The sequence below is a fragment of the Triticum aestivum genome, chromosome 6B (assembly GCF_018294505.1).
Source record: "Triticum aestivum cultivar Chinese Spring chromosome 6B, IWGSC CS RefSeq v2.1, whole genome shotgun sequence".
NCBI classification, from domain to species: Eukaryota; Viridiplantae; Streptophyta; class Magnoliopsida; order Poales; family Poaceae; genus Triticum; species Triticum aestivum.
In genome coordinates, this window is record NC_057810.1 from 478805690 (window position 1) to 478821294 (window position 15605).

Sequence of the window (15605 nt, forward strand, 5' to 3'; positions counted from 1 at the left end):
AGATTAACTCCTCGCTTCGGAAGTTATCCGGGGATCCGAAGACCACTTCCAGTGTAACTGAGCCTGTACAATTGGCTTCTACACCTGGTATGACGCCTTTAAAGGTCGTCTTGGTAGGTTTAATCCTTGAGGGGTCTATGCCCATTTTGCGCACTGTATCCTGATAAAGCAGGTTCAGGCTGCTGCCGCCGTCCATCAGGACTCTGGTGAGGTGAAATCCATCGACGATTGGGTCTAAAACCAATGCGGCGAATCCGCCGTGGCGGATGCTGGTGGGGTGGTCCCTTCGGTCAAAAGTGATCGGGCAGGAGGACCATGGATTGAACTTCGGGGCAACTGGCTCCATCGCGTATACATCCCTGAGTGCACGCTTCCGCTCCCTTTTGGGTATGTGTGTTGCGTATATCATGTTCACCGTCCGCACTTGTGGGGGGAAACCCTTCTGTCCTCTATTGTTCGGCGGTCGGGTCTCTTCCTCGTCATCGCTATGCAGCCCCTTGTCGTTGTTTTCGGCAATTAACTTGCCTGCCTGCTTGAATACCCAACAGTCCCTGTTGGTGTGGTTGGCTGGCTTTTCGGGGGTGCCGTGTATCTGGCACGAGCGGTCGAGTATTCGGTCCAAATTGGACGGACCCGGAGTAGTTCTTTTGAATGGCTTTTTCCGCTGACCGGGTTTAGAGCCTCTGAATCCGGCATTGACTGCCGTATCTTCACTATTATCGCCGTTAATGCGGCGTTTGTTTTTGTTGCGACGCGACCTGCCATTACGGTCCTTGATATCCGGACTGCCAGAATTTTTGCTGAGGTTGTTGCTGCGTGCTAGCCAGCTGTCCTCACCCGCGCAGAAGCGGGTCATGAGTGATGTGAGGGCGGCCATGGATTTCGGCTTTTCCTGTCCCAGGTGCCGGGCAAGCCACTCGTCGCGGATGTTATGTTTGAAGGCCGCGAGGGCCTCCGCATCCGGACAGTCGACGATTTGGTTTTTCTTGGTTAAGAACCGTGTCCAGAATTGTCTGGCCGATTCGTCTGGCTGCTGAATTATATGGCTTAGGTCGTCAGCGTCTGGTGGTCGCACATACGTGCCTTGGAAGTTATCGAGGAATGCGGCTTCCAGGTCTTCCCAACTCCCGATTGACTCTGCTGGCAGGCTGTTAAGCCAATGTCGGGCTGGTCCTTTAAGTTTGAGTGGGAGATATTTGATGGCGTGAAGATCGTCACCGCGGGCCATGTGGATGTGGAGGAGATAGTCTTCGATCCAAACCGCGGGGTCTGTTGTGCCATCGTAAGATTCAATATTCACGGGTTTAAACCCTTCGGGGATTTGATGATCCATTACTTCATCTGTGAAGCATAGTGGGTGTGCGGCGCCTCTGTACTGGGCGATATCACGACGGAGCTCAAAAGAGCTTTGTCTATTTTGTTCGGCCCGGCCGGACTTACTGTGTCCGGCGCGACGGTTGTCGTCGCGTATCATGGGGCGCCCACGCGATCCATAGATCGATCTTGATTGTCTTGCCTTATCCTCCAATATATCTCGCAAGTCCGGAGCGTTCCCCTGTGGCCTTGTGCTTTTCGAGCGATGCCGGGGTACGGTTCTAGTGAAGGGCCTAGAGGCCTCTCTGTCGCGACCACGGGGTGGTCGGTCAGCCGTATTGTCTGCTGGTGATGCAGGTTCATACGCCTCCTCCTCTAATCGGGGGAGCAGCTTGCGTTTAGGGTAGCTTTTGGAGGGGCGTTCGAGCTCATGCTCTTCGGCCGCGAGGACTTCAGTCCATCTGTCGGCTAGCAGATCTTGATCAGCTCTAAGCTGTTGCTGCTTTTTCTTGAGGCTGTTCGCCGTGGCCATAAGCCTGCGTTTAAAACGCTCTTGTTCGACGGGATCCTCAGGCACGACGAATTCGTCATCGTCGAGGCTTGCCTCGTCTCCGGAGGGAGGCATATAATCCTCTACCTCTTCTTCTGCCGCTCTCTCATGAGGGCTGGCGTCTCCGTCCTCCTGTGCTGAATCTTGCTGGAGTGGGTTGTCTTCGGCACTGTCTGGGGTGTTATTATCTCCGGTGCCGGAATCTTCATTCTTGCTGTGGCGGGATTTAGAGCGGCGCCGCTGACGCCGGCGCTTGGGCTGTTTCTTGGAGGGGTCATCCTCCGCTGTTCCTTCGCCATTCCCATCCTTTGGGATATCCACCATGTATATGTCATATGATGAGGTGGCTTTCCAGTGCCCGGTAGGCGCTGGTTCTTGGTCGTCTCCGGCATCGTCGTCCATACCGTCGATGTCTTCGGAGTCGTAGTCTAGCATGTCAGTTAGATCGTCGACAGTGGCTACTAAGTGGGTGGTGGGTGGGCTTTGAATTTCTTCGTCGTCCGCATCCCAACCATCCTGACCGCAGTCCGGCCAGGGCTCTCCTGATAACGAGAGATACTTTAGCAAACTCAAGATGTCGCCGAAAGGTGAGTGTTGAAAGATGTCCGTAGCGAGGAACTCCATGACCGGCGCCCAATCGGATTCGATTGGAGGGGGCGCGGGAGGTTCGGAGTCCGGCACCTCGGAGTCACGAGCTTCGTGAGGGACAAGGTCAGTGTTCGGCTCCATCGTCGTAGAGGTTGCAGCCCCTGAGGCGGTGTCTAGCCATCCGTCCTCGATCTGCGCAGCCGGCTCCGAATTGAAGATCGGAGCGGGCTCGAGTGCGGCCTCCAGGGTACTGTCCGGCTACAGAGCTTAATCATGCCTGTCGTGACAGTGCGGCGCGCTTGGCTGTGGCTCGAATCCATCGAAGATCAAGTCCCCGCGGATGTCAGCCGTGAAGTTCAAACTTCCAAATCTGACCTGACGACCAGGGGCGTAGCTTTCGATCTGCTCCAGATGGCCAAGCGAATTGGCCGGCAGTGCAAAGCCGCCGAATACGAAGATCTGTCCAGGGAGGAAGGTCTCACCCTGGACTGCATCGTTGTTGATGATCGAAGAAGCCATCGAGCCTATCGGTGACGACACAGAGGGACTCTCAATGAAAGCGCCAATGTCGGTGTCAAAACCGGCGGATCTCGGGTAGGGGGTCCCGAACTGTGCGTCTAGGCGGATGGTAACAGGAGACAAGGGACACGATGTTTTACCCAGGTTCGGGCCCTCTTGATGGAGGTAAAACCCTACGTCCTGCTTGATTAATATTGATGATGTGTGTTACAAGAGTAGATCTACCACGAGATCAAGGAGGCTACACCCTAGAAGCTAGCCTATGGTATGATTGTTGTTCGTGCTACGGACTAAAGCCATCCGGTTTATATAGACACCGGAGAAGGCTAGGGTTACACAGAGTCGGTTACAATGGTAGGAGATCTACATATCCGTATCGCCAAGCTTGCCTTCCACGCCAAGGAAAGTCCCATCCGGACACGGGACAAAGTCTTCAATCTTGTATCTTCATAGTCTTGGAGTCCGGCCGATGACGATAGTTCGGCTATCCGGACACCCCCTAGTCCCGGACTCCCTCACCCGTCTTTGACACGGGAGAATCCGGCGAATGAGCATGACCTGGACCACATTGACAAGCTTGATATTCTTGTCCCTCATACCTCTGATGCAGGTCTCGAGTCCGGTTAGCTCTGTGGGTTTGCCCCAGGCCAGGCCCTTCTTCTCCCAAGAAGTGAGCCGCATGGGGATTCCGGATCTGAATTTGGGGGCCGCCACCCAGTTGGCATCGCGCGACTCAGTGATATAGAACCACCCTGATTGCCACCCCTTTACAGTCTCCACGAAGGAGCCGTCAAGCCATGTGACGTTGGGCATCTTGCCGACCATGGCGCCTCTGCACTCCGCCTGTTGGCCGCTCACGATCTTCGGCTTCATGCAGAAGATTTTCAACCACAGGCCGAAATGGGGCTTGATGCGGAGGAAGGCCTCGCACACGACGATGAACGCCGTGATGTTGAGGACAAAATTCGGGGCCAGATCGTGAAAATATAGCCGTAGTAGTACATGAGCCCACGGACAAACGGGTGGAGTGGTAATCCTAGTCCGCGGACGAAATGAGGGAGAAATACTACTCTCTCCCGAGACTTCGGAGTAGGGGTAATCTGTCTCTCGGTCGGAAGCCTGTGCGTGATGCTCTCGGCCAGGTATCCGGCCTCCCGAAGCTTGGTAATGTTCTCCTCTGTGACAGAGGAGGCCATCGACTTGGCTCCCACTCCGGACATCCTGCGGTCCTACGGAGAAGGTGAGAACTTGGGCGCTGGAGCTCGAGGGTGCAAGAACGGATGAGCAAAGGAGGAAGAAGGCGTGGGTGAAAATGGGAGATCTCTGCCCATTTATAAAGGCGATGTAGAATGTGCGCCTCCCCACTCGCCTCTCGAAATCTCTTATTTTTCCAAGCGCCTCGATTAATGGCGCTGGTTGGGTTGCCCATACCCGTATTGATGGAGATCCCGTGATAAGGGGACACGATCTCTGCTTTGACAAGACGTGCCAAAGAAACCGCCTCGCGATGTGTGCGGAGGCAGGTTGTAGAAAACGGTTCGAATAATTACCGAGCCGTGGCATGATGTCACACTATGAAGGGTTGTCAGCAGATCAGATTCGTGGGTTATTATTCTCTCTACGGTGGTATATGGAATTTATCTTGCAGAGCCGGACACGTTCCTTGTGTTCGGAATTTATCTTGGAGTATTCGGAGATGGAACCCGCCTCGCAATGCCGAAGACAATCTACGCGCCGGACTCATCGTCATTGAAGCCTGGTTCACAGGCTACTGAGGGAGTCCTGGATAAGGGGGTATCCGGACAGCCGGACTATATACTTTGGCCGGACTGTTGGACTATGAAGATACAAGATAGAAGACTTCGTCCCTTGTCCGGATGGGACTCTCCTTGGTGTGGAAGTCAAGCTTGGCGATTCGTATGTAGATCTTCTCCTTTGTAAACCAACTCTGTGTAACCCTAGCCCCCTTCGGTGTCTATATAAACCGGAGGGTTTAGTCCGTAGGACAGAACAACAATCATACCATAGGCAATCTTCTAGGGTTTAGCCTCTCTGATCTCATGGTAGATCAACTCTTGTAATACTCATATCATCAAGATCAATCAAGCAGGAAGTAGGGTATTACCTCCATCGAAAGGGCCCGAACCTGGGTAAAACATTGTGTTCCCTGCCTCCTGTTACCATTAGCCTTAGACGCAAAGTCCGGGACCCCCTACCCGAGATCCGCCGGTTTTGACACCGACAGAGGGCATCTCCTCCCTTGCCCAGCGCGTGGCTGAGTCATGGTGTTCCTACTCCCTCTGGTACCCTGGAAGAGGCAAGGGTGGCGCTGGACCTCCTCCAGGGTGAGCTTCAGGGCCCGGATCATCGTTCGGTGCAAGGACGCCTGGGGCTGATCTCTAGTTGGCTCAAGGCTAATGCGTCTATCCGTGCGGCCTTGGGCTCTACGGAGGAGGCCCAGACGGTGCTTGGGGTGGCCGCCAGGGCGCGTGACCTGGAATGGTAGGAGGCCACAGAAGCTGAGAACCGGTGCTTCATGGCGGAGGCTGATCTGAAGGCTCTCGAGGACCAGCAGGCTGCCCAGGCCAGCTAGCTCCAGGAGCGTGAAGAGAAGTTGAAGGCCCAGGAAGCTGCCGTCAGCAGCCGAGACGCCAAGGTGAAGAAGACGACCTTAGAGCAGGCTGGAGAGCGCGACCGCTTGACGAAGCTGAAGGAGGAGGCGGAGGCAGCCCAAGCGGCCTTGACCGAGGCCAAGAAGGTGGCCGCCATGGAGCGCGACACCCTCTCCTCTCTCGAGGCACGCTTCCACAAGACCCAGAAGGTGCTCTTTGGAGATGATCCCTCGGGAAAGGCAGTGGTGACGACCCCGAGGGAGAGCCCTGCTGCTCTGCTTCCTAAAGTCGTGGCAGTGCTCGAAGATGCTGTCAACGGGTTTACATCCTTGGTGGAAAGCGAGGCGCGCTCACTTTCTTCCTCGGCTCTCACGTGCGCCTTCAGCCATCTTTATCTCTAGGATGCCAGCTTCAACCTCTCCCCTTTCCTTACTCTGGTGGACGCCGACTCCCAGTATGCTGCTGCTGCCGCCATGAAGAGCTCTGTGGACGCCATGCTGAGCAAGTACCTGGTCGTTGGTCCTCCGACTGAAGCCGGTGGAACGGGCGATGCGCCCGGTGACCAGGCTCTGCTGGCAGGCAGCAGTGACGCCCAAGTCTGAGGAGGTGGCCCAGAGATTCTGATTTTGCTTGTTTATCCTGCATCATGCGACATGCCTCGGGGGAGCGTTTAAAAACTATCTGTTTGGAACAATATGTCTTGTAATAACTAGATTATGCTCCTTCAGCTTTCCCGTTTGCTTTGTTGTTCTGCTTCGGCAGAGCCCGGCCCCGTGCATACCTCAGTCGTCGTTGGGTCATCCAGATCGCCAGGACGAGCCCAAGAGGTGAGGGGCTACGTGACCAGTTAGGCTCCTGAGTCGCGATGCTTAGGAGTCCTCCTTGACGTGCGAACATCTTAGGAAAAGATGCAGGGGCAAGCCTTGGTGTTTTGCGTCGGCAGGGCCCGGCCCCGCGCATGCCTCAGCCGTTTTGAGTCGCCCGGATCACCAGGACAAGCCCAAGAGGTGAGGGGCTACGTGACCAGTTAGGCTCCTGAGGGGCGATGCTCAGGAGTCCCCCTTGACGTGTGAACGGCTTGAAAAAGAAGGGTGACAAGTAGATCTTGGCGTTCTGCATCGGCAGGGCCCAGCCTCACGCATGCCTCAGCCATCGTTGAGTCATCCGGGTCACCAGGATGAACCCAAGAGGTGAGGGGCCATGTGAACAGTTAGGCTCCTGAGGCGTGATGCTCAGGAGTCCCCCTTGACGTACAAACAGACCATCCTACCTTTTCCTCGCCGAGCTCTCGCTTGGGAGGGGTGCGCGAAGACCAGGCCCGTGAGGCCTGGCGAGGTGGGGTACGCCAGGCGTGACCTGAGCGTAGCTCCCGTGCCTAGCCCCTCGCGCTACCTTCCCGAGGGAGAGCAGCGTGGTGAGGCTAGTCTCTGAGCCCGAAGGCTCCCTGAGGTTAATGCGGCCGTAAGGCCACCCCCAGTTGTTTATCACCAGCGCGGAGCATAGTGCTTCCGCTCTTGCACGGGCATAGCCGCTCCTCGATAGTGTCGATGGCCAGCACAGATCATGGTGCTTCCATTGGTGCGTGGGAGGGGGCTCCCTCTGAGGAGAGCCCCCGAGGCGTGTACAGCCCCGCCCTGACACGTGGCTTGCACGGCAGGGCTGAAGGAGGTGTATATGGGCACCTGTGAGCCAGTGCGGGACTCATGAGGCCCTACCTCAAGGCGGGTTGCACCTGGTCTTGATTAGAGATGCTTGGGTTGTTCCTGCAAGATGGTTAGGCAGCCTGCGCCGAATGAGTTTCCTGAGGTTATTGCATGAGAAGGCCAGACACCAACGGCCCCAGGAGCTGACGTGAAGGGGACCGGCCCGCCAGACAGAGCTTAGCCGCTGGATTTATCGACGCTGTAGGGACGGACCCGAGCACATACGTCGTTCCCACTCTTCTCATGCAAAGATCCTGAAGAAAAACAACCGGCGCGCGGTTCCTGTGGCCACGGGGGCACTAGGTCACGCGCCCTCACTCATCCACCCACAATTAGCTCATGCGAGAACAAGGCACCAAGAGCCACGAGAGGTGACGTACACGGGGCTGGCCCGTGAGCCAGAGCTCAGCTACTTGGGTTTAGCGATGCTGCAGGGACGGACCCGAGCACAGACGTCGTGCCAGTCCTTAATCATGAGGCGGTTGTGAGAGGGCTTGAAAGGGCGCGAGACGTTCTTAGCAACGAAGCGTCGGTCAGCCAGTCAATAATTCAAAAGTAGTTTGCAAAGGATTGTAACTTGCTCTGATAAAATGCAAAAGGGGATACATGCCATAGGGACGGACCCACATGGTCTGGGGATGATGCAGCCCGAGGGGCGCCCCCAAACAGAACGAACTAGGGAGATTTCACCTGGTACCATTGCTGAAGAGTTGTTGAAGTAGCCAAAAAAACACGCGCTGCAGAAGTCGTTCCTCATGGGGCACTCCTGTATCGAGCCTCGGGGGGCTCGGAGGGACCGGAAGGCTCCTAACGGTGCTCCTCCATCTCCGCTAGGAGCGCCTGGTGCTTGGCTTCACAGGCTGCCTGAGCGTCCCTCATGCAGCACTGGAACGCCTTAGTCGTACATGCCAAGCCAAAAGGCATGCGGACGTAGCTGTGAGGCGGGCCCTCGCATCGGCCGACACGAGACGGCCACATGAGCTGCCGAGACGTGGACCTGTTGAGCCCGGGGATGTCGATGCAGATGCAGAACTCCTTACCCTCACCAGGGCAGTGAGCTGTGCCATGCGCCAGGCGACGATCGCCTTGCAGAACCCTTCCTTCATGAATCTCCTTGATTGCCTTGCTGATGAACTCCTGAATGCCTCGTGCCTCACGCATGCTGCCTTCTCCTGGGAAGCGTGCTCTGAAGAGCGCCTCCACATGGTGCCCGAGCGCCACTCCCGTGACATTGGCTAGATCTGAGGTCCTCCAAAGGAGAGCTCCCAAGCCCAGCCTGAGAGGGGCGTCGGGCACGCCTCCCTATGCGATGGGTGAAGGCGTCGTGTCCGGGGACGTGAGACTCATTGTCGCGTCCTCGAGTGATGCTCTCTCACAAGACCCATGGCTCAGATGCAACTTCCTCGTCTTGGGGGTGACTTCAGGAGGGAGGGCGCCGTCCTCGTCTTCTGGGTTCTCAACTGCTGCAGCCTGGAAAGCGCGCTCGAGGGAACACAACGCATCCTTCTCTTGGCAGGCGACCGTGATGATGTCGCCACTTCCTGGCATCTTGAGGACATTGTAGCCGTGGTGCATTGCCGCCATGAACTTGGCTAGTGCTGGGTACCCTAGGATGGCGTTGTAGGGTAGGCGGATGTCGGTGACGTCAAAGTCAATGAGCTCGATGCGGTAGTTGTTGCGCTCGCCGAAGGTGACAGGGAGGCGAACTTGCCCGATCGGGTGTGTTGATCCATTGGTCACTCCTGAGAATGGCTTGGTGGGGTGCAGCTAGTAGTATGGCACCTGGAGTCCGTCGAATGTCTGAACGGAGAGAACATTGAGCCCTGCTCCACCATCGATGATGGTCTTGGTGACGGTCATGTTGCTGATGTCGGGGGAGCAGAGCATGGGGAGCACGCTAGCGGTGGCCGCGCACTTGAGCCGGTCTGAGGAGTCGAAGGTGATGGCGCACTTGGACCACTTGGGAGGGCGAGTTTCTTCAAGCTTGGGGAGCGCTGCATTCACCTCGCATGCAAACTGCTTGAAGACACGGTGGGAAGCCGGGGCCTGCGAGCCGCCTAAGATGCAGGCAATAGACCGAGGCTGCTGGAAGCCCCCAGCCCCCCTCATCCTAGTGGTGATCTACGTTCCTTCTTGGCGGTGGAGGCAGAGGAGGCAAGGCTGCGTTGCCCTGAGGGTGATCCTCACGAGGGTGCTCCCTCCAGTTGCCCTTGCGAGGCTGGTCCTGCCAGCGGTCCTCGTGAGGCTCGTCGCGCCACTCCTGATGGCGGCCGCGTCCATCCCAGCGACTGTAGCCCCGATTGTTGCACTCGGGGCATCGACCGAGGCGCCCATCACGGAGGGCTCTGAGCTCCTGGCAGTCGCTAGTGTTGTGGCTGTAGATGTTGTGGAAGGCGCAGAACAGCTGCTTGCCCTTCGATGACTTGGGGTGGTCGCAGCCGCGCTTGGTCTCTGGCTCTGCCACTAGCACTGCTGGCCCCTTGCGCTTTGTGGCCTTGGCCTTGGTCTTCTTGTCTTCTGGGTCAGCATCAGGGAGCTCGAGGAAGGAGAGACATCCCTCCTCAGCCCTCGCACACTTGTTCGCCATGTTGAACATCTCCAGAGCTGTGCAGAGGTCCTCATGGATGGCTAGCTCCTCCTTCATCTTGACATCACGGATGCCATCGGTGAACGCGGAGATAATGGCCTCGTCAGACACCTTGGGAATCTTGAGGCAGACGTTATTGAAGCGCTGGATATACTTATGCAGGGTCTCTCCAGGTTGCTGCTTGACACGGTGCAGGTCGCCCACGGCAGGCGGATGGTCGTGGGTGCCCTGGAAGTTGGCGATGAAGCGGCTGCGCATCTCCTCCCAAGAAGAAACCGACCCCTCGGTCAGGTTCAGGAGCCAAGAACGTGTGCCATCCTTCAGGGCCATCAGGAACAATTTGCCATGATCTTCTCATCACCGTTGGCCGCCCCGATGCTCAGCTCGTAGAGCTGTAGGAACTCAGCGGGGTCTGTGGTGCCGTTGTAGCATGGAGGGAGGTCAGGCTTGAACTTGCTCGGCTAGACGATGTTGCGGAGCTCTGCAGTGAACGCGCGGCATCCTGCCATGGCCACCGGAGGTCGTCGAGGGGGTGGAACGCGGTCCTGGTGCACACACTCCGCCACCTCCTATGGCGGCACACGAGCCTAGTGCTGGGGAGCTGGAAGCACACGCGTTTCTCCCTGGGGACGTTGCCCCACCTGGCAGCTCACATCGTCCCGAGCCAGCGCCAGGCGCTACGGGTCGCACCGTGGAGCCATACGCCTTGGCTCGATGATGGCGCCCCGGGCCAGAGGTGGAGGAGGAGCCCCGCGTGCAACATCGCTCGCTGCAGGTGGTTGCTGAGGCAGTGAGCGAGCCGGCCTGTCGGAGCCCCTATGTGCGACGCTGATGAGCTCGGTGATCCGCTCGAGCCACCCCTCCTAGAGATCACCCACCGGGTGTTACAGAAGGAGCTCCCGCGCCATGAGCAGAGCGGCCTGCGCATCCACCTGGCTGCGGTGCGCGTGGGATGACGAAGCTGCTGGAGTCACTGATGGAGTGGCGGTGCGGCCGTCACGGCGCATCGACGGGTGCAGCGATGAAGCTTGCTGCTCATGGCCGGCAGGGCCCGTGGCGGTGTTGGCCACCGGAGAAGGAGCATGGCGGGCGCAACCGTCACCTGTTGGAGCCGTCTGAGCGACACGGGCGGCAACCGCAGCCCAACACTTAGCGCAAGCCCTGCGCGCGTCGGCCATGGAGATGTCGGAGCGGAGATGGGTCGAACAACGGAAGAGAGGATCCGACGCACCCCTACCTGGCACGCCAAATGTCGGATTTAGGTATCTGGCAACCCTTGAGAGGTTCAAACTCTGGGGTGTGTGCGGAGATCTCAACCTGCCCAGCCTGCCTACTTGCGTTCCTCCCTAGCCTAGCGCGTCGAGCTCACAGAGACACAAAGACACAGAGATTTATACTGGTTCGGGCCACCGTTGTGGTGTAATACCCTAATACAGTGTGGTGTGGTGGATTGCCTCGAGGGGCTATGGATGAACTAGTACAAAGGATGAACAAGCCTCAGGCGGTGAGGTGTTCTTGAGCTGGTGTGGTGCTCTACTTGTTCTGGTTTTGGTCCTTCTCTATGGTGGTGGCTAAGTCCTATATATAGTGGCCTTGGTCCTCTTCCCAAATATGAGAGGGAAGGGATTCCACAACGGCGGGATTTGAAAGGGGAAAAGCAGTACAGTCTATATTGACAAAAGTAGTCTTCGTCTGCGAAAAGCCTCTGGCCGTGACGCTGCGGTGGGCTCGGTGATGACCTTTGTCCTGCCGTCCTGGCGGTCTTGGTCTTGTTGCACTAGAATGGAAACCTTTGGTTGATTCCTCGGGACTCCGCGCCTATGGCTTGCCTCCCTTGCACTAAAGAGGAAACTTGCGCTATGCACCTGCCTGGCCTTGGTCGTCATGGCTCATGTCAGTTGATCCTCATGAGGTAGCTGCATAGAATTCTCCGCCCCTAAGGAGCCCTCCTGAGGAGGCCAACTCCTTCGGGGGTCTTGGCGTCGTCCGCATCATGAGGCTTGGCCCCTCGCGAGCGTCTTGCCGTGTTGGTGTTAAAGCTGGGCCGTACCAGGCCGTCGATGAAGACACACGGTGGGCCATAGGTAGGCAGGACTGGATACCCTCAAGTCCAGGACGCCGACAGTTTGTGCAAGGTGGTGTAACGCAAACAGTGTTCAAGAGAATGTCGTGTGTGATTGTTCATTGATCCAACACGGTTTATTCCTAGAAACTGTGTGCATTGAGGTCATCGCCCACGATGTTTTCTCAATAATCGTTTGCAATAGGAAAACCCAATTAGCAGGCTAATTGCCCTATTATTAATAATCCATTTATTAATCTAATTGACATTCATATTAAGCACATAATATATTTCATTTCCATATTAAGGAAGCATGATTTCATAATTGAAATACATCCGAGTACAGCATGATATAGCTTCATCACTCAGCTACCCCATTACACAACTACACCAGCACCAAGTTTCACATGCAACATCTATAACCTTTCGAAATTAGCTTCATAGACGGTACATAAACAGATGCATCTCATCTGGAAACTTGCTAAAGCGGAAGGTGAATATTGAGCCTTCATTCATGTTGAAGGTCTTTGCAACTTTAGGCCAGTGCCTGTGGATGATTGACCATCCATCCCTCGTCCTCTTCAGGACACTTCAATATTGAACCATGGGTGTTGTATGAAAATTATCCTCGCCTCCTGACCATAGAGGTGGTTTGAGAGGTAATCATTAGTGAACTGCTTTGGAAAGGCCTGAAAACAATGATGTGCATAAATATCTTCTCTATATTGGAAATGGGGCAAAGGAATAAAAAAGGCAAGGATAATAGTTAGTACCATCTTGTAAACCTCAGTGCTTCCCATTGTTTCCCTGCAACACATATAAGGTAGTTAGTCATCAAGTTAAGTAAGGGTTCACATGCTATCAATACTAGTAAATTGTATGTGATTTGCACGTTATATATATATATATATATATATTTATATATATTTATATATATATAAAGCATGGAAAAATACATTTGAATATGTATTTACTTTTCTAGAATCATACTGGAAAAGATTCAACTTGGTTCTTACCTCTCTAGAATCCAGATTGTTCTAGCCTCTTTTTATTAGAGTATCGGATAAGCATGTGGATAGATACTTCTAGAACACATGAGATGGTAGAGTTGGGTTTTCAATTAGAAGGCCACATGGCAGTATCCTATGAGTTAAAAACTATATCCAACAGATGATAATGCTCAGATTTGCTATCTCTTGACCGTTGGATGCGCATATCCAACGACTAATATTTGAAGCTATTGGCACACTATATAGTGGTATAGAAAATATGTTGATGAAAAATAAGCACATTGCAGATTCATCAGATTAATTCAAGCCACATGGAAAACCCATTTATCCAAACCAAGAATGCTTAACAACTTGGAAATATAGCAATTGTATTTGTTTCTCATGTATTAAGTGCAGCCAAATTCGATTTATTTCTCACATGGTATACAATAACAGAATGCACACATAACAATTGAACATCGCATTGCGGAATTGAACCAAGCAGTTAACTAACACCACAACAAATGAACCAAATATTAACTGAGCACCACATTGCAAAATATAACATACTCCTAATAGAAGATCAAATAGTTAACCAGACCAAGCATGCTTAGCAACTTGGAAATATAGCAATTTTATTTGTTTCTCGTGTATTTAGTACAGCCAAATTCGATTTATTTCTCACATGGTATACAATAACAAAATGCACACACAACAATTGAACATCACATTGCAAAATTGAACCAAACAGTTAACTAAACACCACAACAAATGAACCAAGCATTAACTGAGCACTACATTGCACAATATAACATACTCCTAATAGAAGATCAGACAGTTAACCAAACCAAGCATGCATGAAAACTTGGAAAATTGCACCCTAAAGAATGGAACATCACATTTGCAGAATTGAACCAAACAGTTAACTGAAATATAGAACATATACACTAGAGCAGAAGATTGCATGGTAAAATTAGATAGCACAATTCACTAGAATTTGTTAAGGAAAGGCAGTAGCTAGCAAACTGAACATGGGTCGTAATAGTGAGCTAATAAGACAAGCTACTCATTGTCGGTGATATCGATGACGATTGGCTCCTTGGACATGGAAGAGGGCAAGGCCTCCGCATCGTGGGTGCCCTCGTCATAGTGGTGAGTTGCCTCAGCCACTCCAGGCACCAACCTGCTGGCTCTCAAGATGAGGTAAGCACGTGCATGCTAAGAAAACACCTCATAGTCTTCGTCGAAGGCACCGACGGTGGCCTCAAGAAAATGCCACGAACTGTCGTTTAAAGCAGCCAACTGCGCCGCGGCGTCGGCACGCGAGGCGTCGACGGTGGCCTCGACGGCGAGGTCCTCCTCCAAGATCTGGGGTCGGCACGAATGGCAGCCATCGCGACCTCGTCCGCGCGTGCGGCCGCGATTTGCTTCTCCGCTACCAAATGCTCCTTGAGATCCTGGCTATACTGCGTGCACCATGGCTTAGGGCGGCGCTTATTTGGTGGAGGAGTCGGTGGGCAGAAATATGGATATCCAAGATGTTATCGCTCTCTTATGCTATTATTACCGTGTTGAGTTAAGCATGCATTCTTTTGGAAGTATTGGATGATAGAAAGCTGATGGAGCACCCATCAGCAAAGGATGCAGTTTTAACCTTAGCTGGTGTATCGCCAGGATCTGGAGTATTGCATCAAGGATTTTAAGATGGACTTTAGGAAGGCATATTTGACAAGGAGGCAATTCATGAAGAACACAGGAACCAAAAACCGAAAGTAGCCAAGCTGGAGGAGCAAAACCTCGAGATACCCCGGAGATTCGTCAGGAGCTGAAGGATAGAAGGACATGGTTCATGCCAAGGATGTCGAAACCCAGAAGTTTGGAACGCAACTCCAGAATATTAAAGAACGTCACGAGAGACTTCACGTCAACAGAGATGATCTGACAAAAGAACTTGAGAAGGACAAGCATGATCAGAAGGAGCCATCAGAGACATGACCAAGACTTGAAGAGTTTGATGACGTTGAGATCTATAGACCATTAGAAGACCCAACCCCTGTTATATACTTACATTAGATGCGACGATTGTGAGCTGTCATTTGTTTGTTGTTTTTCCGACAGCCACAATAAAATATGCCTTTTCAAAACTTTTGTTTGTATTGTGTGTATCCCTCTCTATCTCTCTTATCACACCCCAAACCCATGGACCCAGTAGAGTATGAATGGAGATGAGCTTATATTATCTGGACCGATGAGTCAATTGGAGACGGACCAATGGATTCATAACATGGAGGATCACATGGAGAATAACCCTATAACCGGAAAGGATATGGCCTAGCATGCTCTTCCGTTCTTTGAAATAGGTGCTGCTACCTGGTGGAGGATGTACCAAACCATCAATTGATGGCAAGGAGTAACCGTTTGGGAAGAATTTAAGTTGACTCTGCTAAAGTCTCGGCTTGTGTCCCAGAAGTTGAAGCCTTATGGAAATGATATGGAGAAAGTGCATGCAAGCTTTGTGGAGAAATAGGACACAACCATAAATAAAACAAGGACGAATACCCTCATAAGCGGGGGATTACCAAAGGAGTTAGCCAAGGATCTCAGGGAACTTCGGTTGGAGATTGTTCCCAAAGGTTTTGTTACCGCAATGGAAGTTTAGTCTACATTGTTGGGAAAGATTC